At 38.7% G+C, this 26,497-nt stretch overlaps 1 long non-coding RNA gene across 1 annotated transcript; it reads right to left on the reverse strand.

Moving 5' to 3' along the window:
• Positions 1-1,471: 1,471 nt before the first annotated feature.
• Positions 1,472-15,160, reverse strand: LOC143693349 (uncharacterized). The gene is made up of 2 exons (XR_013180905.1): positions 14,995-15,160; positions 1,472-2,563 (listed from the first exon to the last, which is right to left on the reverse strand). It is a non-coding gene; the product is annotated as an uncharacterized LOC143693349 (long non-coding RNA).
• Between the last annotated feature and the right edge of the window lie 11,337 nt (positions 15,161-26,497).

Here is a 26,497-nt window from a genome sequence, read left to right on the forward strand (position 1 = left end):
AGTGCAACTTATAATTAATACTTAATGCTTTCGTTTTGCAAAAGCCTCGCTGAATACATCTGAGAATTGTATTTCCATTTTTTACTGCTACATGCACCTAGGTGGTGCATAATAATTCTTTGACTGACTAATACCCCTAAGTCTTTCTGTTTCAACCAGTGGGCCTTCTGATTGAAGGAATTCTCATTGCTCCCTGTGTTCATTACCTCGCATTTCAAACTAATTAAATCACATACCTTGTCCCAGTTCTAAAGCCTATCCATTTCTTCCCATGTGATATTCTGATCTTTTTCCATATTGTCAATGTCTGGTACATTTGTATTTCTTGAAAAAATATTAACGCTTTCCTATAACTTGTATTCAAGATATTGCTGAAATTTTCCAAAACATTGGGTCCAATTCTGATTCTTGAGGAATTACCGCCAATGATTTATTTTTACTTTAGAATAATTTTTGTAGTTCACACACTATGATCTTGTGCTAATCTTCCTTTTATTACCAATATTCAGTTATTTTCCATGCACACTGAGTCCAAGTATATTACGTGCTAAAGCAATCGGTTTAGACAAGCTCAAAGTTCAGTTAGATGCAATTCACTTGGTAATTTAAAGGCCATTCTATCTTTTTCATTCATCTCCATATTTTTAAATATAACACAAAAGGTATCCTTAATCTTCATATACAACTAATGTAAGATCAGCAGGTTTTATTGGGCCATTTCTAATACCTTTCTCAGACAGACCAAGTATGGCTCAGCTCTAGCTGTATCTTTACCACGAGATAGAGTTACTGCTTCCATCTTCTTCTGGAATTTGTCTGCTATTCTCTCTTCTGAGTAGTCCCTGGTCCATGCCTGAAGAGTTCCTCTGTCTCAGCAGGATACACTGAGCACCAAGGCATCCCCTCAAGGCAGCCCCAGCAGTGGCAAGCTTTCTAAGGGGGAGCCCTGTGTGAGCAAGTCTTGCTGGTTCAGTCAGGGATCAGGACTTCCAAAGAGGCTCAGCAGCTCTTATTGCTCAAGACTGAATCTCCTAGGAAACAGCAAACTGAAGCTGTACTATCTTTTCCCTGAAGCCTGCCCATCTCCTGTCTTACAAATAGGCACAAACAGGCAGGAATAGGAATATAGACCCTTGCGTGGACCACCCTGCCTGGAGAGATGCTGGAAGCACCATGCAGGGTGACCCCAGCTAGACATTCATCCTATAGATGTTGGGTTTGCCTCTGGAGGGGGTGATCTAACTCTGTGTTGTCAGTGCAGGAAGGAAAGATAAATGCAGAGTGGAGAACAACTGATGAAAGGCAGGTTCTGAGACCAAAGCTCTGTGGGAGGTAACACAGCTTTGTGGAAAAGGTGTGCACTGAGTGGAGACTGCAAACTCCAAAGACGACTATTCTATTTGCAGGGAAAGGAAATTTTATTGAAGCTTGAGCTTCAGTGTTTGGATAAAACCCATCTTTTTCAAAGCAGTTTTTGAAAATATTGTACTATTTATTAATGAATATGGCTTTTCAGTTCAGGCATGTCATCTTATCATGGATGATAGAATGAAATAAAACAGAAAAAGATTTAATCATACTTTTGTAGATTATATCAAATCCAAAACATAATTTACATATACCATAAAAACTAGATAGAATTTATATGATTTTATGAACAGGAAATGCCATTTTTTAATATTTTTTAAAAACACTTGCCTTGCTGATAAACACCAATGCAATTGTCACGGACACATACTGTTTCTCTCTGCACATGAATAGTAACAACAGGCCCTAAAACAAGAATTTCCCGCTCTTTCATTTTCCTTGTGTCCACCCATAGCTTCTGGATTTGTTCCAGTTGCACCTGGGCTCATTAGTGTTCCATAATCCAAAGACTCCTGGTGCCACATTCACTTGGCTCCTGAGTGAGGTGTAATCCACCACTGTGCCAGGTGAACATTTATAAACTGGGGCAAGTAGGATGTTAAATAAAATGGAGGGCATGTGCAGAGAACAATAAAAAAGCATCCATTTTGCACAGTCCCTGCCAGGAAATCTTAAAGGCCAAAGCCTTCTTGCTGCAAAAAGCTTGGCATTTACATAGCTTAATTGTCAGAGTGTGTCTCTAGCCATTCAAGGATATAGCCCAGTCCATAAAATTATCCACGTGCATAACAGCTGATGGGTTTAGAACAGCAGAGGTAAATGACTTATAAACAGATCTCACAGATGGCAAAACTGTTCAAAGAAGGTTCTTTTTCCCCACTGGTGTGAAGTTGACTCTGAGGTACATAACTGCTGAAGCCTGAGAGAGGGTCAGAGAGCAGGTAGGAAAAAAGAAAGAGGCGGTGGGCATTTTTGCCTTGCAGCCTTGAGCCCTGCTAGTGGCATACAGCACACCATCCAGCCAGAGTTTGTGCAGTAGATGTAGGCTCTCAAACTGAAAATATACGTAATTTGGAGGTGTTCAGAGTTGGAATAGTAGCTTTTACAGCAAGGGGGTCCATATTCTGCATTTAATTTCTGGAGTTGAATGCGACTTTCAGAGTGAGTTCTGCTGAAGAAAGACCACTACAGGATCCTAAAAAATAAGCAAAAAAATCAATATTGTTCAGAAAGGGAGAACAGGAAGGAGGGAGAGACAGAGAAGGACTACATATGCATAAGTAGTATACCCTGCTAGAGAATAAGGAATGACTGTTCTCAGTTTTACAACACAGTACGACAAAAATTTTCCTGAAAATATGGTTACCACAAAGAAAAATAATATGAAGATGCACTGAGATTTACAAATGCTTTTTCACCTGATTAGATTTACTATGAATTCCCCAAGGCTTCTCTCTGCTTTCAGGTCTCTTTACTTTCAATGATAAACCAATTGCATTGATAATTTAACAATCCACACAATTTCCTTTTCAGAGAAGCAATGTCATATGTAGCAAATTGAGGCTTCATGACATTTTAAAATTATTAATTAATAATATCAGGTTTAGAAATCAGAGAAAGCAATGTCCATGAACTCCCCTCATTACCATAAAACTTTATATGTTAAAAAATAAAAAATAAATTGCAATGTGCAACACTGGAAATATTTCTGCACTTTAGTTCAAGTCACAAAATATATATTTCCTCATTTATCCTCGCTATCTTAACAAACAAAAGCTCAGTATTATGGGGAGTGCGTTCATGCAAGACCTTGCAAACCCAGTACGTAATAGGAAGATTTGCAATGTTGCAGGCAAGTATTTTGTCAGCTTCTTCAGTTTGCATGTTGTTTAGAGTGTTAGGTATTTGGATTCCATGATAATAGGCTCTACACTGGGGAAAAAAAAAAAAACACTAAGAAACTATCTAGCTAAATTTGTGGTAGATAGATGATAGATAGATAGATAGATAGATAGATAGATAGATAGATAGATAGGTATGGGTTTATTTAGGCTTTCAAACACGTTTTTATTTTTGAGGCCTTTGTTGACCATTCAGCTGCAAGTAGAACTTATCAGCTTTCCCTGTTTCAAGAATGTGTTATGATACAGATTTCTTAATTTGATAACTTGTAGATATTTCAAAGACAGATCGTATCCCTAAGCCCTGGCACAACAGTCAAGAGTACTAAATATGACTTCTAGAATAACTTTGGCTTGAAATTATTCAAGGGGAGAAGCTGGGGTTTTTTTTTTTAAGTCTGGAGATTCTTTTTCCTGCAAATGTTGGCAATAACTAAGTATCCATGGGAAAAAATATTTAAAATAACCAGAGACCTCAATGGTATGGTTTCTCATACATCTCTAAATATAACTAATTTTATTTTGTTTCTAGACTAAATCTTAAATAGTGGTTACTAAGCAGTAATAACTAACCTATAGTAGTTTTCCTATAAAAAATAAGACCATTTCCTCTTGTTGTGATTACAAAAATGCAACAGCTTGTTATGAATAGGTGCTGCTGCAAATCAACACTTCTGGACTGTATCTTTGTTCAAAAATTATGGTTATTTCTGTCAGCAGGATATCTGCTAACAAGAGTAGCCACCCTACTCTCAAATCTAACAGGCAAGCCTCTTGCATGCATTTTTATACTATTCTTAGTGTGAGATAGCTAAATGAGGCCACCCCCTGGCCATGGTTCACCTTTGGATAAAAACATCAGTGATTTTTGTGCTTGACTTATATTTTACTGAGACATAACTAAGATAGGACAATCTATGCCTTTGGTCAGCCTGCTTAAGGCAGCCATTGGGGTGGCATACATAGTAACCACAGTGTCCTAAGGACACAGAGCAATTTTTGTATGGACTGATATATTTTATTACTAACTAACACACTTTGAAAAAAAAAAAAAAATCCAAACCCCCAAGCAAGACAGACTCATGAACCTGAAATGATCTAAAGAAAGACTATTGTGCCTGGAAGGCTGCCTGTTTTGTTCATCTGATAAAGATGAAAAAGATATTTTCTCTTCCTAATGTCTTTGCTTTACCTAGAAAGAATCCTTTTAGTTCAGGAGTCTTCCCAATCTTTTCAATAGCTAGAAAGTAGTACCAGTTTTCATTTCTACCAAATGTTCTGCCCCATCTTTTGTCAAATACACACTGCATCTTTCTGCCAGCCTAGGCAAGATGTTTTTGTATCTCTTCTGGAAATTGCTCATATCCAAAAACACGGATCTAACTTCCTTCTTGTGATATAAGCTTATGCTAAGCAATGTCTCCACACTTCCCAAAATTACATGTGCCTGTATCATTATGTATTCTTTGATCATGTTGAAAGGATGAATCCATTGTGCTTGTTTATTAGCCCCAACAACTGTGTTCAGTACATGGGTGGAAACATTCCCTTCAGCACATTAATTACAAATTCACACTAGGGGTTCCTTTGTGTTCTGAGAGAATACAGTTCTTTGATTACACAAGACCTAAGTGGCATTTCAGAATATCAGCATTAATAACTCATTCCTACAGATCTACCAGGTAGAATTAAAATTAGGAAGAAGGGTTATAACTTGTCAAACTATGTTTCTAATTAATGGAGCTGTGTAACAACAACTACTTGCTCCTTCACAGATTGCACTGTTTTCCTAAATACTTTTGTTCTGATGTCACATGATGGAAATCTGAAGTTTTGAAAATCTACCATTATGAATGTATAGGTTAACATAAGCAAAGATATTAAAAATATATAAAATCTGCTAAAATAGGGTTTATTGCACAAAAATTTTGAATATCTTTCTGCAGAATGTTTATAGCCATGAATGATTTCAGATTATTTAATTGGTATAATTTAGCAGAAATAATTCTCTTCTTATATGGAATTGATAATAATTTCCCTAAAAGCTTTTGTTAAAAAAATTTTGTTATTCTTATGGAGAAGAAAAATATTCTCATGGAGACAGAACAGGGAGCCAAATCTTTCTGTGTTCCAGCAGTATGGTTGTGTTTTGCTTGGAAGCTATTAAAAAGTCCACTCCCTTTCATTGTTTTTTACTCTATTTTATTAGTGAAAGTGGGTAATTTAAACGCCCTGTGTGTGGGATTAATCCCTTGTAAATTAGGCATCTAAACTCCTATTGTCTAAGTACAGAATAATTCTTGCTTTCCTTGAAGTTAATGACATGCAGTAAAGTGGTCAGCCTCAGACAGAAATCTAGCAAAGACCAGATGAATTCCTCTTTACAGATGTTTGTTTCTTTCTATTAACTACAAAAAGACCTTCGGGTGATGAGCTCAGGTTTTAACTTTCCACCTTCAATATGCATGGCAAACATTCCTTCACAAATCCACATAATTACTGTCAAATCACTATTTACAACATGACTCCCTGGTGAAACCTACAGGGCTTACAGACAATGGACAAGCTGTTAGCAAGCTCAGACTTCTGTGATAATTTGTTTATTTTGTGGTTATCTTATCCACCCTTTTCTCCCTGGTGGATGTTTTACACACCTATGTGTATCTTGCCAATCCAAAAGCAAATCCTGGCTCTGTGGAAAATGGCAGGGCCAGGATCTCTTATTCTCCCTCAAATATCATAAGATGGACAGAACAGTTCGGTCTCACTCCTTAAAATGGCTCACTAGCCTCTACATATTATTGCTCAAACCAAAAATCCACAAAGCACATATAAATAGACTGATGAAATGAAATAACTGTGACAGTAAGATCAGCTTGTTCTGCTTCTAGGGGAAAAAAAAAAAAAAAAGAAACAAAAAGCCCACAAACCAACACAGAAATCATACAGTGTAAAATGATCCTTTCAATGAAAATTGAGTTTTTATGGTTCCTTATTAGAGACTTCCCTTACAACTAATTATATTAAATTTCTACATTCTCTGCTTTTTCTCATCAGTAATCTCTCAATCTCCAAATCTGTGAAAGTAAATGCTTAGTCAGTGTGTAAATTGAGGACAATTATCATTATGACCACACAGTAATACAAAAATAATTAGACCATTGCTAGCAGCAAAAATATAAATCAAATCAGTTTGTAATAGGAACATTAATAATTTGTTAAAGATACAATCTATTGCACATGAAGATGGGAAAGCAGCTAAGCTGAGCTGCTGAGCTGAAGATAGTCCTTGTTTTGAAATAAAGAGCACAGAGTTCAGTGTAGGTGCATCAGTGATAATCTAGGGGCGATTGTGTTCAAGAGAATTTACAACCTATTCCAAATGCGTGAACTCAGTGGAACTGGGAAATCAAATGGCTGAATGGTATTTATTATGCTACCCTTATCTTTGCCAAGGTAGAAAGAAAGACTGGAACAGTTCACTTTGCCTCCAGGCATCCAGTAATGAGCCAACCAGTGGTGCATTAGGAAGTAGTGGGCAAGTGACATTATCATCAGGTGCATTTTTAGTAGCAGAGTCAAGTAGCACTGGGAGCATTATAAGTAGTGCAGTCGAGTGCTAGAGCATTGGTTATTATAGCACAGAATGCACAATAGCTGGAAAGCCTTGGAAAATATAACAAGCAGAGTTAGGCCTGAAACATCCACTTTAAATACTGTCAAAGTTTGAACAGCAGCAGCTCTAAACTCAGACTTTCCCTTTGGCACCTAGGGATCAGTCTAACAGGCAAAACCTGAGTCTCAAATTTGAACTCCCCCAAATCCTAGAAAATCCTGGATGCATTTCTGATGACAAGCAACATGGTCCAGATTCTTTCAGACCACAATAGAGAGTACAGCTGAATGCCACAGAGAACATTTCAAAAAAGGAGCTATTTGGCATGGTAAGTATTAGTAGTCAGGGAGCCAAGGAAACACCAAATGTGCAATCTAAAAATTATAAAAGAATTACTTAATTACTAAAGTCTTTCCAGATAACAATACTCAAAAAAACCTCTTCACAATATCAGGGATAAAAGTAAATTTTAGGCAAAGGGATCTGTAGGATAAGACTTTCAATGGGCTCTACTGCATCACAGTAACTCTGTATTATCAGGCTGTCAAGGCCAGTTCTGAGGCAAATGTATGCCAGGAGGAAGTTACAGCACAAGGACTACTTCCCAGTCCCTGTTTTTCTGCTGCCTTTGCCCAGAATCTTCCCCATATGTTCTCCTCCAGGGACCAATTGACCTAAAATACACAGTGGGTCTGCTCCAGCATTTCACTGGCAAGGCATAAATTTTGTGAATCAGAAGGGGTGAAGAGCTGTATCCAACACTAATCTATCTTTCGCTTCAGAGTGGTTATGAGAGGTGCTGGGATGAGGGGATAAACACATGATGAGGTGACATACAGCAAAGCTGGTCTAATAATCACAGAATAGAGCAAAACAAGAAATAAATGTGGTATCATGGATGTTGTTACAATATTGATATATATTTAGAGCAGGTAGCTACCTCAGAGAGAATCAGACAATCATTAAAGTTGGAAGAAACCTCCAAGATGATTGCATCCAACCTTTAACCTGACACCATCAAGTCCACCATTAAACCATGTCTCTAAGTGCCACAGCTACACATCACATCACCCTCCAGGGATGGTGACTCATCCAAATTGCATCAGCTTGAACAGCACATATTTGGACTCAGGGTATTTGTGCACTGGGGATGTACCATCAACAGAAGAGACTTTTGATTGATATGAGACTGGACTCTGGTCTTCCAGCTCTATACCACCAGTGAGATCATAGCAATGCTGGAAATTGTTGCAATGTTCTGAATGAGAGACATGGCAAAGTCTCCATATCTTTTGCTGTCCTCATTTCCAAATCCATGCAAAACTGTAAACCTTCAGAATATTTCAGATTCTGGAGCTCTAGCATGCCTAGGTCGGCTGGCAACTGAAAGTCAGAGTGCAGGGTAGATGGAACATCTGTATAAAGCTGAAGCTCTCCACAGGAAAGACTGGGCAGACTGTGAGGAGTGGTCCTCACTCTCTGAGGTGAGACAGCAGTGAGCAGCAGGAAGGTTAACCAGGAGTAAGGTCTCAGGAAATACTACTTAGGGTTACATGGGAACTGTTTTTTTCTTTCACCTCTGACAATTGCAGGTATCTTGGACTGAGTGCAGCTTATATCTGCATGAAACCCTGCAAACAGGAACGAAAACTGCAGTAATAAATTCAGAGCAAGTAATTGAGTCCACTATTTATTAAGACTTTCCTCTGTGTTTGGTGACAAGGAAAGGCTTTAGTGATGGTATCAATCATGATAGGCAATGAAAATGTGGCTGGAATCCTCAGCTGGCCTCATGGGGAGATTTGTTTTATCTGATGCACAAAAGCATATGCTAGCAGTACTATCTGTGCTCACAGAGCATGGAAATATTTCTCTGCAGATAGCCAAGAGGTGACTCCCACAAAAGAAAACCAAAGACAATGAAAACCTAGACACCGAAATCTTAGCCATTTAAGTGGGAACTAGAGACTGAAATCTGAAAATGCTAGCAAACTGGTGCAATTATGTTGGATCAAATCAGAAAAGCAGCTCATAACACATTAATAGAATTACTGTAATTGCTTCAGGAATACAAGGAGTCCAAAGGACATTTTCTTCTTTTTTCCTAACATAATAATATTTGAAATCTGTCACAAATAGTTTCTCTTCTAAAGGAAAAGAAAACCTTCACTGTTGCGGCAATTACTGCATTTCCCACTTTTCCTTATGTTCCGTTACTTTCAGCTAAAAAAAAAAAAGGTAGAGAAAAGCAAGCATGTCATTGGCGATTGTCTTGCTATTAATGAAAATTTATGTATCAGTATGTATTACATTATAAGCAAACAGCTCTTTTGCTGTCTGTACTCTCTGTCAAATAAAATTCATAAGAAAATTCATAAGAAAGTTGCACTTTAGTATAATGCTCTTCTTCTGTTTTACTTTAGCACTGGCTTAAACAAACACATTTGCTCTTGAAAGAGGATTTCTGCAAGGCTGCTTCAGGGAGGGACCAGTGCTTTTGCAGTGCCTGGACTGATACTAAAATCCAGACTGTTTGGATCTGTAACTGGTAACAAATTGAGCTGGTCCAGCAACAAATGTAGAAATAATGCCAAGATAACTTACATTTTTCTCATGTGGAACTGTCATTTATAGGGTATGCTTCTTCTTCAGGCGTTGGTCAAAATTGATAATGTGCTGCAGCTCTTGTAAAAAAGGTACATAGAAACAGTGTCTGTGCAGATTCATGTCTGAGCTTGGTGAGTGCATCTCCTCATATATCTCACATTAATTTTTATGAGATATTTTCTCTCCTGGAATTTTGGATGTTGTTCCCATTATTCAGCTGTTTTCCAAATTTGTGCTGTCTGCCTACCTGTTTCTGCTGACAGCAATCGATTGGGACTAGTCCTTTGCTATGCAGAAAGGAGATCTTTCTCCTCTGAACTTAAAAGGGTGTCACTCAGAACACTTTCTCCTACAGTACCTTTAACTGTCTGCAGAGTTTTGCCCCTATTTATGGTATGTTATGGCTTTGGTGATGGGAATCCCCTTGTTAAAATAGAGAAGATAACTGACTTTCATCCACATTCTCTCTTTGCTACTTGGGCCCCTTTTCTCTACATAGCTATCTATGTTTGTGAATTATAAAATAATTTATTTTTTTTTTGCTATGCTAGGGTCAACATTGCCAAAAAAAAAAAAAGGAATAGATAGATAATTATCCCAGTCACAAAAAGATATGTTTTCTTGAGACTGAAGTCTAAAATATTCCACCTTAACAACCCTAAATGAGCTATTTCTGTCTGAGTGGTGCAGACAAACCTGCATATGTTGGGGCTCCTGCTGTCCCTGATGAGAGTTTTAGTGTGCTGACGTCCTGCTTCTTTTATTGTCCTCCACTAAGCTTAATTCCCTCAGGAGCAGAGGGAGTGGAGAAGACACCACTCAAAGCAGCAGCCAGAGAAAGGACCGTCAGTGCAATGGGAAGTCTTGCCCAGGGGAAGGAATTACACTCTGAATATTAGTCATGCAGATTAGCCCTTCTCAGGGGGAACTCTAGAGAGACTAGCTTACAGCACTCCAACAAATGTTTTCTGGTAGTTCCATCACTAAAAATAGTGTTGCTCTTTCAACTTTGCAATATACAGTTTGAAATTAGGAAGTTTCCATGTTTTGACCAGGGCTAAATAACATGAGAACTTTATGTACACCTCAGTGTGCTAGTGTAAGCAATCTTCTCTTGAATTAGGACATATGTCCTCGGTGAACATATATGCAATTCATTTGAGATTTTACGCATAGTTTTTAATAGAAGTTTACCCAGGTTTTCCTTTCTGTTTAGTAATATTTTTAATATTTGTATCTTTTAATTCAAAAATACTATAATCAGATTTTATTTTATTTCTTGCTACTGCCTGTGTAGTAAAAAAATGCTAAAAAGTAGTTCTGGAGAAGAGGAAAGAGCAATACTTTCTGTATTTTGTAACAGTAATGTGTGAATAGTAGAGAATATCTAAGTGTCTTTATATAGGGTTTTGATTTACACAGATAAATGACACCACATTCTCAGAACATAAACCAATTAATAAACTTCAATTATACCCTTAAATCTCAACATCTTGAGGACTTGAGAGGTATAATTGCTTAGGGAAAAATTTTATGTTAGTGAAATAGAAATATTTACACTTATTTTAATAAATTTCTAATCCAAACCCCATTATAACCCAAGTCACTTCATTATCTTCAGTGAGATTTGAGGATCAAGCCACTTGAGCAAAGGGATGAATAAACAGACTTTGACATTTCTCCTTAAGTGCAGGGTATGTGAGTTTTTTGCAGGGTTTTCCACTGTAAATGCCCTGAGATGTAAATTCAGGGACTAACATCTTCAGCGCTTTGTTTGATCTCCAGTGCCATGCCATGATTTAAGAAGAGGCAGTTTCTAAAGTGCACTTGCAGCTGACTCAGACAGGCCTTTATAGTATTGATTGCAGGTAATGTTTGCTTTATGTACTGTTCAGTACGGTAATCCTAGATATATTGAAAGTGGGATCAGGGATCAGCATAAAATGATGTGACAATGTTTAGAAAAAGGATATACCCCATACCAGATCTTTGTAATTACAATACAGGGAAGTTTGATGAGGCCATTACTGCGCTAATTCGATCTCTATAAATGTTACTGTTAAAAGGATCAACAAGATCACCATTTTTAATAGGAAAGACTTACATTTGGATCACAAGAAGCTTTTTAGTATAAATCCTCAAGATTTCTCATTGATTTGTTTAGACAGATGTCTCTAGTAGTTCAAAACTATTCCACAGTTTCATATATAATGAGGGCCATAGCATTAATTATGTATGTAATTTCATTAGAAGAAATGTTCTTTTGCAGCTACACGCAGTATGCTACATTTATTCACACTATAAGAGGTGTCACTTTTAAATCTATCAACATATATCACTACCATAACTGAATACTGCACTGTGAGAACCTTAAACTCCAGCATAAATCTGCACTTTTTCCATGAAAGCCTGGTCTCTTTCATACTGACAGTATTCCTGATGCATCTGTCTGTACTCAAGCTGTAGATAGCATAAATTACTAGCTGTCAATATATGGTGGAATTTTTTTATTTTCCTCCAAGATTACACTTACCAGAGCAAGGACTTGGTGTTAAAAAGAAAAGACCCCAATAGTCAGAAAAGGTGAATTCTCAAGAGACAGCGGATCAACAATAAGTTTTATATAAAACTTATGCCTATACTCCCCAGCAGAGCTGGAGCAGAAACCTCCCAGTTCCTTCATCCACTGTGTGCAGCTGGGTCCCTACACAAAAAATTGGTACCTGATCCATGAGCAGAGTGGGGCAGTTGCAGCTTCCCTTGCTGTGAACCTGCCAGTGGAGAAAGCAATAATAGATGGCAGCTCTCTGTTAGAGCTATTAAATAAGCTAATACAGCTGGAAAATGCACAGTGGTATGTATAACATTTACAGAGTTGGTTTTAGTGTAAGATTACTCAACTGTTCTAGGATTTATAGCTGTTGAACTACAAATATTCCCCACTGTGGACAGAGTTGTGTCAATATACCAATTCATTTGGGAGGTTTTAAAATCATTAGGGAAGGTTTGCAAATGATATACCCTCAAGATTCACTGTGTTTCACCACTGTGATTTACAACCTGAGATGCTTTTGCATGGGATAATCCAAATGCTGCTTAAAGCTCAATCACTTGAAAATAACTAACCTGTTAATTCCTGACTGATCTATGTCTTACCCCTTGGCACTGCCCAGGATGGTTTATCTTCAGGATCAAGAAATACAGGCTGAAATCCTATAGTCATAGGAACAAAATACTAGTGTGGCTGCTAAACAAAGTGAAAAAGGAAGGGTGCCTTAACTGCAAAGCTGTAAGTTGTGCTGTGAAACCATGGAGCTATACACAGTAAAATGCACCTACTTTTTAGTGGTATCCTTGTAAGTAAAATCTCAATGTTCAGGTGAAAGGATGAAATGTATATTTTCTGAGTTTAATTACACTGAAATGATTGATTGTCATACAGTCTGACATTTGGTTTTATTTCTGCTTAGCCTCAGTCGTTTTTTAACCCCCAATCTTCCTGTTAAAAAACCTTTATGTGGCTGATTTTCCTGTGCAAATTCCCAAAACCTGTTTAAAATTCAGGTTATGACTGCATACATTTTGATTAAGTAGGTCTTATTGTTTACAATTTCGTAATTTGGGAGGGAGTGCAAACCAACTACAATAGGTTACAAATGGTATTTTATGGTGTCTTTTCTCTGCCAGCAGGTGTGGCCTATATTCTTGCTCCCACAGTGATGGAAGTTTTGGTGTGGTTTTCATCTTCTGATGTCATTCATTCTCCTCTGAACATATCTGTGCTCTTCCTGCCAGGGAATGCCTGCTGAACACCTGCTGTGTTGTCATAAGTGTCCATGACAGAGTATGAAAAATTTAATGCATACTCTATACGAAACAGTCACTGCATTAAAAAAAAAAAATCCCTAAAGGATGTATGTTAAACCTTGGGCCATACCAAATTAATTCTGTTTGGTGTTCCATGGGATCTAGTCAGCATTAGCAGCCCAGTAACATAGCATCAACAGTGGATTGAACTCACTTCAGGGTACCTCATACCCTGGAAATGGGAGGTTTGTCTAGGGTGTATGTGCACATGTGCCAGGCATAGTCCTTGGGCTCCAATCATCCGCATGTTTGATACCTGCAGGGATGTTGGAATTGTGTCAGCAGCTGCACTGTAGATGCACACAAGCTCTGAGCTCATCTTTTCCTCCAAGTCTCTGAGGAAGAAGGAGAAAAAGTTGGATTTCAGGTTCCTGCTGTGCTGCCTGTACCTGAAAGACCTAACCCACCTGCAATACAGACTTCAGAATCAGAAAATACAGGCTGAACTGCTGTACTGATGAAACTAAGAAGCAGTGGGAGTGTTACACCCTATTTCTTCTTTTGGGAAAGACAGCTATACACACACTGGCTGTTCACTCTGGCAGTAAGCCCCAGGCCCTCAGGGAAGGCAACCAGTTTATCAGTACCTCAATCAACACTCCAATTTGCCATGCAGAAACTCTCTCAGAGCTGCTGCCTGACAACTCCTTCATGGTGGTTCTGTGCAAGATCCAGCCAGGGGCACCATAACTGCTACAGGAGACCAGAGCTTTGCCTTGATCATTCCTTTCTTCCAAAACTACCCACTGTATTGTGATAAGGCAGCACAGAGATACAGTGGTGTCTAGAAAATCCCCATATTTGAGGAGAAAGGAGATTCCTTGCATCCCCTGCAAGACATGCTTCACAGGGGACCTATGACCCCCCTCACAGTCATCAGTCCCCTAACACATCAGGGAATCTGGTCTCTGCCACCAGTTCACTTGCCAAGTTCATTTCTGTGCTTTGAAATCATATTTTTTGTTTTAATGAGTGATGAAACAAGTGTATTTGCCATCTCCTCCTCTCTTCAAATGCTTGTTGCTTTGGAAAATGTATTTTATCACAAGCTACAGGGTATAATTTGGTGGGATCCCCCATGCTAATCTATTGGCAGTGTATCACTGAAGTGTACTTAAAATTAGGCTCCACTATGAAAAGCCATGTGTTGATTAAGCACTGCCAGCACACTTGCCACTGCCTTGAACATAAACAAAGCAAGTCTCTGCCCCAATGTGGTTACAGAAGGGGCATTCCAGAATCAATCCCTGTACAACTGGTGCTACTTGCTGCAGTCTGCAGTATGTCAAAGAAGGTGTGTGCTGCTGTGCACAACAAACTGGGGGGAAGGGGGTTGCCCCACTTTTTTCACCCAGAAACTTATCAAACCCTGCAATATCTTCTAAGGAAGATGCACAGGGAGCTGCAGGCAGAGAGCCAGGCAGTCACTAAACACTGCATCCCCAGTCACACACACACACACACACACACACCAGATGTAGCACACTGGAACAGTGGTGAGAGATCACACAGACGTCTTCTCCCTGCATCCCTTCTCCTGACACCGCCACTTACAGGAACCTTTTATTTCTCTACATCGAGCGATTTCCACCTAGGTTTGCGAGTGGGAGTCATGAACGTAGCCCAGCTCCATACCTGAAGGGGTCTTCTTGCTTCCATCACCCTTTTTCACGCTGGCCATTTCTCCTGCTTGTTTTTACACGACTCTCCGCCCTGGCTGCTGCGGCCCCGAGCCAAGCCCCGGTCTCGGCCCATGCCCATCTCAGTCCCGCTCCCCATCCCCATCCCCATCCTCATCCTGAGCCCCATCCCCGGCCCCGGCGCGGCTCGGGGCGAACTGCGGGCGGGCTGTGCCACCTTGTGGCTGATAGGGGGAAAAAAAACCCAACCCGCTGCTCGTGTTACAAATTAAAATCTCCTCTCTCATAAATATCAACTTGTTAAACTCTGACTTCAGTTTTAAAAGGCAGAAAATTAAAATGTATACCTCTGTCTCAAAAATTTCGGTAATTAGACATAATCCACAGGTGTTATTTTAATGATGCCAGCTCTTCAGACACACGGGCTGAGCAAATGTAGTGTGTTGTTAACTAATTATGTTGTCTTAATTTGCCAATTTAAAAAACTTAAATGTCCTGAACAAATAAAATCATTATCTCGGATTTCTTCACTGTACCTGCTGCCTCGCTCCATCTGATGCCTGGCACTCTGGGTTTGGCTGCACGGAGCAGCATTTGGAGGGCTCTGGGAGGCTCCAGCAGCCCTCCGGCACCAGGCAGCAACTGGGTTTGCAAACGGGGGATGCTCACACCATCCTCGCTAACAATATCTGATAGTGGCTTTAAAAGCCAGCTTGTCTCCCTCTATTACCTTTCCAGCCCGTATCTTAATTGACCAGGGAGAAAGCGACGCTCAGGCAGCGTCTCCTGCTGAACGGAGCTGAGCTGATTCCCCCACCCTCCCTGCTTCAGACAGCAGGCAGGCAGGGGTGACATCTTCCCTTTCAAGGAAACACTCAGCATCTCTCAGTGCCACCGTGGCCAATGACAAACTTCCATCTAACTTTCTCCTCTCAAAAATGTAAAGTAAGAAAATAAAATCTATGCATCATTTAAAGATGCCCCAGGATAGCTTTGAATTATGCAATCCACAGTTATGTGAGCTGCTGTTTAAGGGATTCTTTGGCTCTTTTGTGACACTGATCAATCCCCTCTTGGTTTTATTTAAAAGACCCAGTCACTGAAGCATTCAAACCACATTATTCACGTCTCTCATTCACATGCCTGGAAAATAATGCAAATAAACACACAAGGAAGAATGAAATATATGCTAACTAGCTACACTTTTCACAGGTTGGCCCCTCTGTAGAAATCATTTGGAGAGGAAATAATGGGAGGATTCAAACCAGCTTTCAGTCTATTTTAATCCAGGTTCAGGTCATTGCCCTTGTCATTCAGAGGGTTTGTTCCTAAGGTGCAATCAAATTGCACAGGTTGAGGCTGTTGTGCAGCAAGGTCTGTTGCTCTGTGAAAGGTATTCCCTTGGCCTGTGTCTGAGCACTTCACAGGCTGTTCTAAATTACCCTGGCCTTTAACATCACAAGGTGCCCAGAAAAGAGATCAAGCACCTGTTTAACAGGGCATATCAGCCACCACACCATTTCCTCTCTCATATCTCTGCTTACCAGTGGCCAGCAGCAGGACAGTGGTGTGGAATGCCAGGACCAACTCTGTGTGATAAAGGTGTGCCTCTGGGGGCTAATTACCTGGGTACAATTTAAAGTGATTACCAGAGAATCTGCTCCCAACAAGGCTGTGTGTCAAGGACTGACAGTTCAAGCAATTTTCAAACATCCACAGCTGGGGTACTTATACAGGAGGATTTCAGAGCCATATTAAATTACCTGCCTTGGAAACCCTGGTTCTGAATACAGACTTGGGTTATTGATTTTGGAGAACTCCAAACACAAATTCTACAGTCCAGCTTCAGTTAGTCTCCTCCCCTGGGACCAGACATGGAAAATGATGCTGTCAAAACTGCCCACCCTTTCCAGAAGCAGCTTTAGCCCTTTGTCTCTCTCCTCTCCCAGCAGCAATCTGACTTTTCCATAGCTCATCCTGCAAGGTTATTTACCACTGTTGGAAGGACAGCTGGGAAAAATTCCTAAGAGGAGGACTATGTCCTAAAATCCAGATTCAGCACCCCATCCAGGAAATTTTAGCCATCCTGAAAAGACAAATGCCCTCTCACAAACATAACCAAGGCAAATATATGGCAATGTACCCTAGAGGATGCTATCCTGGACTGCTATTCTGTGGACCTGGACTGCAGCCTTGTTCTGCCTCTGCCTTACTTTGTATGCATTTTCTCCACCTTGCAGTCAATTTTACAGTAGCTTCTAGCTCAGGCACTTAGGCATTTGAACTGCCAAATGAGGTTTTGAAAGGTGTGCTCACATTTGCATATATTTTCCAAGAACATGTCTTTATTTATGCCTCTCTCTAGTAGTAAATTTTAATCCTACTAACAGCAGAAATAAATGTAGTGGGCAGAATAAAGTAGGCTCTAGGAGCCTAACTTTTTTTTCTTATTCTCTTCAGACAATATATAGCCTTTCAAGCTTGCCTTTAAAGGACAAAAAAACCTCTACATTGAAAAAAAGCTTGCTTTCTTTCTTTTTTTTTTGCTAAGCCATAGACAAACTTATGTCCCTCTGTAGAAAGGGAAAAGGAGATTGAAACAGCCTTAAGACAACTGAAGTATCTTTTATTTCCTATACTATTTAACGATGGTTGCTATTACTTTCAGAATCTACTATTTTGCAGGTAATAAAAAGAGTGAAAAATCAATCAAAACAACAGAGCTCATTCCTAGAGGACAAAAAATCTTCAATATATAACTGACTGCCAGAAAGCAAGTGTTAAAATATCCTGCATCAGGTAGAAGTGCTGCAATAAGGAATGGAGACAAAACACAGAACTATAAAAGAGACAGCTCACATTTTAATTGAAGAATTGAACAGCGGCTGACAAGGCTCTGTGCTCTGTTTCCGTGGACGCTTTCAAAAGGCCGAGCTGCAAAGCATAACACCCAATTCAGGCTGCAATGCTCCTGAGAGGGTTCAGGGACACAAACTGCTTTTATTATTGTTAGTTAGGCATCAGCAATCCACTGAAAGTGAAAATCAGACTTTCCCCACTAGGCACGCTTGGGAAGCTGACACAGAAATCTTACTCGAAAAGGTACAGAAAGGAAAAATAAGCAGGAGGTTTTACAGAGTCTTAGTGAGAAATTATTGTCATTGCTTCTCAAAGAGAACGAGGCTGTCTTTAAAGCCTCAATTCTAATGCCATTAAAGTCGGTGGAAGTTTTGGAGATACTTGAATAGCAGAGGGATTTTTTTCCCTTCTTCAGTTTTCCTCACAGATCCAATTAATACAAAAAGAAATTGACTGGTTCACCTATTGTTCAGGTCTCGCTTGCCTTGCCGTATGTAAAGCTTGCTCCTAAGGTCTGCAGAGCCATATAGCATTTATCACACTTGTGAGCACTCCATAAATAAGTAGCATGAACTGTAATGAGAATACTAATGAAATGTGTAGCTTTGTGATTGAAAAATCTCCTTTCTTGAGTAGTATTTTTTAAGGAAAATTAAAGGGATGATTTGTAGCACCTGATGTCACAAAGCCTCCCAAGCTAATATACTGGTTGCCAAGTCACAATATTATGGAAACATTGATATTTTCTATGTGACACAGTCTTGTTATTTGAGAGGTATTCCACTGCCAATTAAAGATCCAACAGCTGCCACTGGCTAGGCAAAATTTCATTTTAAATAGAAAAGAAAAGAAAAGAGAGAAAAGATGTGAAAAGGAGAAACGTAGCACACAGGCAGAGGTACTTTCAACATGCTTCAGAGGAGCATAGAGGGGATCCAGCAGGGCACATGCTGCTGGCAGAGGAGGCTAACAGAGGGGGGGAAGGCAGAGGGCTAAAAGAGCTGCTGATCCCAAATGCTACCTTCAAACTGAAAACAGGAATTGCCATGTGGCATATCTAGTAAATGAGGCTCAGAGGATTAAAATACCACATCTGAGGCTCTACAAAGAATTGTTCTGGATGGAATTAACATCAGCGCTTCTGAGTCCGCTTGGTGCTCAGCTGCATGTCCTTCTCATGTAGCAAAGAAAAGGGTTAAATGAAATCATAGAAGCAAGTGACTTCAGCAGATGTCTGACCTACTGCAGAGATTGCTGTGGAGATCTGCCATGGGAAACTGTATCAGGGTGCACAGATGAGGCTAATTGCTCCATGAGGGACAGAAGCCAGGAAATACACACACATTAAAAAAGTGAAATGAAAAAAAAATTTTTTTAAAAATTACTTTTTCATATTCTAAATTTGGACAGACCCAAGGACCAGAGTTTCCCTGGGAAAAAGGAAAGGGAGTCTGTAGAAAATCCTTTTGCCTTGCATTTGTTTGAACTCCGATTTCAAGCAGCTTTTTGCATCTCTTTGAATTTAGACTGCATTAACAAGCACTCTGTCTAACATTTAGGCAGGTAGCCAGTAGGGATCCTGACATATTTAATGTCCCTTGTTCCTTATGTATTTTTCATTTTTTAAGCTTAAGCCTGTGAAACCAGGCATGTAAGTATTTTGTGTAATAAGACCTGTAAGGTCTTATTATCTCTGCCTTCCACTGCAGAACCTCTTCATTTCATGATGATGCTGTGGTTTTGGATTATATCATAGTGGAAAAATCTTTGGAGAAGAGACACCTTTGCTATGTGTTGCTAGTCTCCTCAGCACAGTGGATCTCTAATTCCACCGTTATCTCTGTTTTTGTATTTTTGGGACAGCTTTCGGCATACACGTGTTGACAGGTGCTGCTCTTGTCTTCCACCCTGTTGAGTCATAACAATAAAATAGATATTCAGCGCTAAAGCAGCTGGATGCTGATGGGAACCCATGTTTTCACAAAATGTTTTTGGAGCACAGGTTTAAATTATGAGTTTAATAACATATAATGGCATGGAACTTCTGTTAGTTAAACAACACAGCAGAGGAATTAAATGTATCCTTCTCAATCAGCCCTACAGCAGCAGAAAGCATTTTATATTCAAGTTTTAAACAACCTACAGAAATTATCAGGAGATTCTATTAGACTTGGTCAGGAAAAGCTTTGGCAGTTGATAAAAAAGTTAGCAAAGCCAAACTAAACTGATTTAATATTATTACAGTTCTTCTTCTAAAACATATGTTGTTTAACAACTTTTGATGCCAAATTTTACAAAAACAAGCCACTTTTATTTTCATGAAAACATGAAAAATTTCACTGCCACATTTTTCTGTGAAAATTTTCACTTTGATAGCAAAGCAGCTTTTGGTTCAATGAAAGTTGTGAATGTCTCAAAACAGATGTTTGCTGATAAATTAATCTCTATAACTGAATAACCCTTCTGTAAAGCCATTGATATAATAATTAAAATATGTAAAATCCTAGTATAAACCCTTCCTACATGGAAAATCCTTAGCATAATCTATATTTTGTTTTTGAAATTTACAACTAAAGAAGGTGGGTGAGATAAAGCATCTTTCACTGTCATTGTTTTCCATTATCTCCCTTTAAGACTGAATGAGAATGTTCCTTTCATGCCAGTGCAGAAGTTTCCTGTCACCAGTCCCTTGACAGTCTCCATACCATCAGTTCAGTGACTTCAACACCAATTTTGTGGTTGCTTCATTTCTGGGAGTATCTCCATTCAATAAAGCTGCTAGGACTGTGACTGCAAGAAACAAAAAATTACAAGAAAATTACCAGTAAATAATTAAAACTAAACCTCGACTTAACACAACTAGGATACTATCTTCTGAATACATCTATAAGCCATAGTTAAGAAAAAGACATTTCTCATAATGCAAAGGAAAATAAGAAACTACTTAAATGTTCAAGTTCTCTACTGGAACTATGCACATATGGGATTACAGTTGTGTAAAATTATTCACAGGTGTAAATTTTATTCAGGTTGAAGCTGCATATTATTCTTGATCATGTCTCATTCCTTCTTTCATTCAGAAATCTCTTTTTGAGACTCATTTCAATGATCAATCTTTTTATTATAAAAATTAAAGTATTTGCTGTAACATTAATTAATTTTTCCCTGCTGTAATTATTAGAACTGAGCAAATAATTCACAATGAATAATTCATCTGCTGAATGTAAGCTCATTTTCTGCTTGCTGAATATCCAGTAGCAAATCTACTTTCCAGTTTGTTTGTTAATCAAAACCATCTGATCATTTTGTTAAATATTTTTTTCCATGGATTGAACCTGAACAGTTCCCTGTAAGCCTTTGATATTCAAAGCTTGTGAGATTGTTACCTGATCTGTATTGGTACGTTGTAGCTGGTTTGGTGAAGCATGTGGCGTTATTTAATTTTCTCAGTTTGGTGAGTACAGCACTGTGGGCATGAGCACATCTGTATGTGAATTTAAGTATTGTTTTCCTGCCAGTAGAACTCAATTATTCAAATCTCTTTGGGGGAAAGACCCCCTAAAGGAAATGTGAATATGTGAGTCTACCAAATGCTGAGCCAGTGTTTCCAACAGTTTACTTACAGCTTGCATTCAGTTTTAAACTATTTTGTCATTGAAAGACAAAATCAGTAGTATCAAATTCTGGGGCCATATTTTCTGACCTTCAGCTAAAATGTAAATTGTTTCCATGCCATGGTGGATATTAGGGAACACTTTGTGTATCTGAGAAATCCTTGCTTGTCATAATGAAAGAAATTGTGCAGATGATGAATAGTACATCTCTAAAGATTTATTGTCAAAATTGGAGAAACTGGATAAAATTTTGCCAGAAGTGAGAACAAAGGAAAAATGGTAAGAGGCGATTCTTACTTAAAGCAATCTATTCCTGACTGAAAGCCAGTAGGTACTTTCAAACATCCTTATTTTTCAGTTATGGTTTTAAGGTGACACTCCTTACCTGAATGATGAACCTGATGAATCTTGTCCATACAGTAGTGGAGGCCCATCTCCCGTGTACCTGCATGAAAAATATCACCCTTCCAACAAATGCACCATCCTCAGCCATAACCTGTTGCCCAGAATAGCTGGGTGACTGATTTGTGAGGAGACAAATTTCTTCTCCTCCTCTCCTCTCTGCATCTTTGCTCTCTGAACCTTTGCTTTGATGACATTTGTTGTTTTTTCTTTTCTTGAAAGACACATTAAAGAAATACTGTCTGTGCTCACAGAATTCAGAGACACCATGTGAAATAGTCTAAAGGCCATTTTCTTCACTGAAAGGAGCAGATCATTATGATATTAATTCAAAAAAATATTCTACCTAGAAGACTTATAAGCTTTTCATAAGAAAATGCAGAGGATATTGGGCAAATGGGCAATGTGTAGAAGAGTTCTGCCTGCTTGATTCCACAAGAAAAACTGTTGTTATGCTTGTTAACTGGATTAATGAGTTTTTCTTGATTGGCATAGGGTTCTGATAAGGCAAGAATTAAAAAAGAAGTTGAAATTAACATTACCATTGCTTTAATGCAATTGAAACAATTGCCTTCTCCTTCTCCCAATAACCTCTGAATATTAGCTTTAATAAAATAAGATTCCAAAATTTTAAATAGTATTGTATTACATTCTCAGTTTAATAAAATAACTTGGCATATAACAGTACAGAAACAAGGGAGAGAATATAACACCAGCAGGGTTTCTTGTTCATTAAAGAATTGACTTTTTAAACTCTCAAGCAGATAAATTTGCAGCTTCTCAGCAATAAAGCAAAATGGTACATTTTGTGCTTCAAGATTATTATTATTCCCAATAATCTTAAACCACATAATAGGACATTTTACACAGCTGAATGTTTATTTCCCTTTCTGTTTTCTTCTCTTTATCTTCAGTTTTTTGTTTTTCTACTACCTTAGAGTTTCTCAGAATCAATGTTCTGTAAAGCAAACCCTTCCATTGTCTCGCTAACCTTCTGCACTGTGGACAGGCAACAAATAAAGAGGCAAAACTGATGAAGATAGGACACATAGTTCAAAGACATTTTAGGAATGATGTCTCAGTAGTCAGGCAGAAATCTTAGGTGGGCATCCTGGCATAAAATAAGTTTTATTAGCATGACTGGAGTACACCTGCGGTACTGATGCCTACATTTGTGCCGAGAACAAATATTTCCTTTAGAGTCACTTCCAATGCACAACCCACATAACCAATGCACAACCTACATGTTAGATATCAAACTACCAAAAGTCTTCCAGAAATGTTCTTTTTTGTGCATTTTCTTTTAGGTAGTCTCTATGACTAGCTCAAACGTAGGATTTTGCAAAGAAGATTTATAAAATAAGGTGTCATAAAACAAGGTCCAGTTAGGTAAGTGTAGTGCTTTCTAGGTCTCTAGTCCTATTCTTAGGCATAAATTGACCATGAAATTTCAAAGGGCTTTTTTTCCTCAGGTTACATTGTTAGGGACCACTGCTGTTTCTCCCTTATTCTGAAGCATGGGCAGTAATGCCAAGATGTAGCTGTCCTGATGTCTTTCAAGAGCAAAACACTGAAAAAAGACTGTGGAATGTTATACTTATAATCTGGTCTTTAATTAATATCGGGTTGTTGGGAGGCATTTTTGGATGGCAGGTATAAAGATGTGTGATCATGTGTTGTCTGGACCAGGCTTCAATAGCATAATTTCATTATTTGATGTGACTGATATCACTGAGTGAGTCCACTCAGCGACCTATAATGCTTTCCTCAGTCTTCAGAGTGTTGAACATGTGTTCTCCTAAAAATATTTTGCATTGAGCTATTTATTGCAAAATATTTTTTTCAGGAGCTTGTTATCTGTCAACTTTAAAGACCTTTTCTTATTTGAAATAAATTCACTGGTATACATACTCATCAGTTGCTTGGTGTGCCTTTAAAAGGAAGTCTGGGATATCACTTACAGGAGCACCCAGAATGGAAAATGACTGTCAAACTGTCAAAATTTTGGAGACTTTTCCTTTGACATGAACTCATAACTTCTTTCTGTTTTTTTCTTTGTTTTTTTAGCACATTACATCTTCAAAGTACTTATAAGCATTTTGTGATCACATTTATTATTTCTATTTATAAGAAATGACTGTCTGGAGGACTAACAAGACTGAAATTGGGTTTTTTTAATTCACATACAGAAAACAACATCATCAAGTTGATAATTTCCTTATATAGCCTCTCCTTCCCTCCACTAATACCTAAAAAAATCCTATTGAGTTAAATCTAAGAGCTCTGAATTAACACTAGACATTGCTTTGATGTCCCTTTACACCAAAAGATTAATCTGGGAACATTTGAAACCATCTGTGGTTTCAGCTCAACTTAGACAAGCACTGTTGGTCAGACAAAGCAACATAACTTTCCTTAAACTTCACTGAAACTCTGTGGCAGCCCCATGAGCACCACACAGTGCAGGCTGGTACTGCCCCTCATGGAAACACTTGTGGCTGGAGGGCAGGAAGTTGATTTCTATTTCTCCTCTTCCCTGTGTGCATCAGAGCTCAATGAGTCTCCCTTACTACCAGAAAAGTATTCATGCCATCAGGCATTCCAACATTTCTAGGAGCGAGCTCTGTTTCCAAAGCCCTGTAGCCAGCAGAAGTGGTTAAACTGCTGCTGAAGCAAGGACTTCAACTGACTTTCATACCTCCGAGCTAAAATGCCATAACCCACAAACTAAAGAACCAGGCTTTCACATTTATTTCCCTGTCTGTCAAAATGAATTCTCAATTATTTACAAAAAGTGGAGCAGCTTCAGCAAGTGAGACTGAAATGCACCAATAGTCATGCTAGAGAGATAGAAAATCTATATTTAAAATCAGAGAGAGAGGGGAGCTGAACCTGAAGCTTGCACTTCCCAAAAGCTGCTGCAAATATCAGGATTGAAGAGACAAGAAAAAGGTGGTAAACAGAAGAATATAGCATGATACATTCACTTTTTTAATTAATTTCCCTTGTCAATTCAATACTTGTTCCCAAATTTCCTCTATATTACTACAGTGGCAAAAAATTTATCCAACATTTTTTAGAGTCAACCAAGATATTCCCTTCAATCTAAAATTATTTTAATTTTGATTCTCAGGAGCTGGAGAGAAGAAACCAAATAAATTTTCTTTTTGGGTTGACCTAATATGGCTTTCTTTTGTTTTTGAACACTGAACCAAAAAATATCAGGGATACATCTCTGTTTTGAAGGTCAAAAAGACTCAGCAAGGCCACTAGAAGAAACCAAGGAGTGCTTCTAAGAAGCAAAGGATATTTTTCTATAAATTGTGTGATTCAAACACAGGAAAACAGCTGTGAGAATTATAAACTTTAGCAAATAACTTATTCTCAAACTTCCAAGCTAAAGAAGTGTAAAGATGACTTGTAGGATAATAGAAGTCTAAATAGTTAAAGGTGTCATAGAGAAACACTAGCATCATGAACTTCTGCCACAACTAAACTTAAAGACAGTGAACAGTTTGAAGTACTCATTGCTTAATCTTAATTAGGAAAAACTCATATTTCTAACCAGTCTCATTTATTAACACTAAACTAAGATCACTTTGGACTACCTGAGATTCTATCTGGAAGAAGAAGGGACAAAACAAGGACAGTACATGCATGGAGAATAGACGGCATCTTGATAGCCAGAGATAAGTGGGGGAATAAAGCCCCAGCCCCTGGTCTTCGCTGACAGAATATTTTCAGCCCAGTAAGCTGATTCCAGAAATAAGAGGCTGAGATCTAGCAAAGCACTGAACTTGTTAACTGTAGTAATTTTGCTGTCAAAAGTATCTGGTTTGGGAGGATAAATATCCCCTTATACTCCAAACTTGCAAGTTGTTTTCCCTGGCCTACTGATATTGCTTCCAACAGAAGCTGAATTTCCCTCATATATTTTGCATTCAAGTCCTAATTTTTGCTGTACACAGCCAGGAGATGCAGCTGTCTCAGTAGGAAATCATTGTGAAGTCAATGGAGCAACAGTATTTACACCATATGGATATCCAACATGCAGACTGGAGTATCACACAGGAAGACAAGCTATTCTACCCTGTCCCTAGCAAAATTTACAGGCATAATACAGCTTTGAAGGATCCCAAAGGAAAATATTTAACATATGTCTCAGAAGACTCATATAATTCCAAATTACTAAAGTTGCTCCTAAAGGTCCCTACAGATAAGGAGACCTGGCTAGCTGTTCCAGCCACCAGCTTCATTAAAACAGTCCAAAAAATGTCAGTGCTACTATGTTATCACATTTGGGAGGCAAGGAGCAGATTAAGAAAATGGGCTGCATCAGGAATGCAAGTAACCCCATGGTGGTATTCAACATCCCTTATCCTTTTGTATTGGGAAAGCCCCATTCAGAGAAATGAAATTCACATCTCCCTGGAGGGAGCAGTGGCTCTGCTCTTCCATAAGCCTGTGCCAGTCAAAGGCAATCTGCCTTTCAGCAAGAGGCAGTGTTTTTACAGAGCTCAGCAGCAGCAGGGCGATTATTGAACTCGACGTGCTTCACATGCTTAGCCACTGGTTATTCCTGAGGCTCTCTGGAACTAAAAGTCTGGCCTCCCCAGGTCACTC

Source organism: Agelaius phoeniceus, chromosome 2 (genome assembly GCF_051311805.1).
Source record: "Agelaius phoeniceus isolate bAgePho1 chromosome 2, bAgePho1.hap1, whole genome shotgun sequence".
In the NCBI taxonomy this organism is placed as follows: domain Eukaryota; kingdom Metazoa; phylum Chordata; class Aves; order Passeriformes; family Icteridae; genus Agelaius; species Agelaius phoeniceus.